Below are 2366 nucleotides of genomic sequence, written 5' to 3'. Positions count from 1 at the left end.
GCGCACGCCCGGCCGAGGCCCGTCGTCGCCGCCGCCGCCGCCGCCACCGCCCCCCGGCGCCCTGGGGCTTGGTGGGCCACGGAAAAGGGCGCCGGCGAGCGGCCCGCCGGCCGGTCAACAGGCAGGGGCGACACGTTTTGGACGGCCCCCCCCCCCCCCCCAGCTGGTGGTGGGGAGGGCGCACGACACGGGTCCAGGTGGGGGCGGCCCGCGCGGCCAGCTGCGAGGCAACCTCTCGCGCGGTATGCCTGCACAACTACCGCGCGGAGGCCATCGGGCAGGATGCCGCCGGCCAGGGGCGGCGGGGAGGGGGGGGGGGGGGGCGGGGGCGAAGGGCAGGGGGGGCGGACGCAAAGTCGGCGCGAAACGCCCGTCCCCCGGCCCCCCCCCCCCCGGGGGGGGGGGAGGAGGCCGTTCGGCAGATGTTTCTCTCGGCCCTGTGCCCGGCTGGTCGCGGTCGCCCCGCGCTGCCTTTTGCCGAGGGTGGCAGCCCTTTCGGGCGGCCGCCCCTCGGGGCTCCTCTTCGCCGGGCAGGCCGACAAATGTTCTGGATTGCCTGCCCTTGGACACGGGGGACCGGGCAGGCCTCGACCGGGGATGTCTTCGCCCCGAGGGGAGCCGGGGGGGGGGGGGGGGATGATGGCGATGTTCGCCGGCTTGCCGGTGGGTCGACCTCCGGGATCGGCGCCAGTCATGGGCGGGGCTGTGCCGGCGGCGCGCGGGAGCCCCCCCCCCCCCCTGGCGTGGGCCGCCGGATCTCGGGCCCTGCCGTGGCCTCGGGCGCCGGTTCGGGCGCCCCGGGCGCGTCCCAGACGGGCGTCGTACGAGCGTGTGTGTGTGCCTCTCTCTCTCTCTCTCTCTCTCCCTGGGGGGGGCTCGGCATCCAGGCGTGTCGGCAGGACGTCTCACCGTGGCCACTTTTTCCCCCTCGCGCGCCCAACCGGCCGGGCGAAGCTGCCAACGCGCGGGCGTCCCCCGTGCGGGCCGCGGCGCGGCCGGCCGGGCGCCCGCCCACTCGGCCCCCCGCCCCGGAGGAGGCCGCGGCAAACGCGTGGAAGGGCCGGCGGGAATGTCGTTCTTGGGGCTGTGCGGCGGATCCCGGCGGTCGCTTGTTCGCGCCGACGGCCCCCCAGGGTGCAGCCCCGGCCGGGGGGTGTGGCGCGTGCATGTGGGCGCACCGGCGGTCCCTTTTGGGCCGGGCTGGGCGCGCCCGATTTCGCCAGGCGACCCCGCGCGCGAGGGAGGGGGGGACGTTGGCGACGCGCTCCCCATGCGGGCGCGCGGGCGTGCGCGCACGCGCGTGTGAGTGCGTCACGGCCGGGCGCGGAGAAAAAAACGGCTTGGCGGGAGGTCGTCCCCCCTCCGGGAGACCCCGCCAACCGAGAGGGGGACGCACGCGCGCGCGCGCCGGCGCCGGCGCCGGCAATCGGCAGGGCAGGCGGGGCCTGGAGCAGGCACGACCCGACCGATTGCCGGGGAGGGGCGCGCGCGCGTGCGTCCCCCTCTCGGTTGGCGGGGTCTCTCGGGGGCGGGAGAGCAGAGTGGCCGCCCCTCCGGCCGGCGGTCCAAGAACCGGGGGGCAACGCACGACCAGAGGGCGAAGGGGGGGGGGCGGGCGGCGGGCGCCGTGTTTCGCCTTCCCGCGGCTCCCCCCTCAGGGGATCGGCTGCCGGGCAGGCGGACGGGCGGGGCGTGGCCCGCTTGTAAGGGCCACCACGGGCGCGTGTGGAGAATGTGTAAACCCGCCCGGCGTCGGCGTCACCTTCCGCGCCAGCCCCCTTATCTCCCCAGGCGACGCTGGCATCATGGAGCGCGGATGGTGGCTGCCCGCCCGGAGAGAGGGCATTAATTCCCCTGGGCCCACACGGTCGGGCGAGGCGGGGACCACCCCGGTTTTTGTTGATGTTCCCCCGGGGACAGTGGCCTCCGCGGCTGGCGGACGTCGCGCCCGGGTACGCAAGCCGCTCCCCCCGGCGGGGAGCCCCCCACCCCGGGATGACTTAAGACCGCCATGCCGGAAAACCGGTGTGACCGGGGCCCTCGGACGCATGCGCCCTTCCCCGGCGCCGGGGCCGCGTCGGATCGCGCGGGGCCCGTGTTGCCGGCGTCTCCGTGTGTCTGTGTGTGCGTGTGTGTGTGTCTGCCCGTGGCGTGAACATCACCGGCCCCCCCCCCCTGCCCGCGTCTTCCGGGGGGGGGGGGGGGCGGGCCACGCCGGTGGCGCACGCCCATTGGCCGGGTTTCGCATTCGAGCCGGCGCACCCGGGGCGTGGCCGGCAAAGAAGCGCCGGTGCTCCCCGTCCGGGCGGCGGGCGAATGCAAACCGCCGCGTGCGGTTGCCCCCTCCGGCCGCGCCATTCCTCCCC

The sequence above is a fragment of the Fonticula alba genome (genome assembly GCF_000388065.1).
Source record: "Fonticula alba strain ATCC 38817 unplaced genomic scaffold supercont2.1, whole genome shotgun sequence".
NCBI classification, from domain to species: Eukaryota; order Rotosphaerida; family Fonticulaceae; genus Fonticula; species Fonticula alba.
This window is presented reverse-complemented; position numbering follows the sequence as displayed.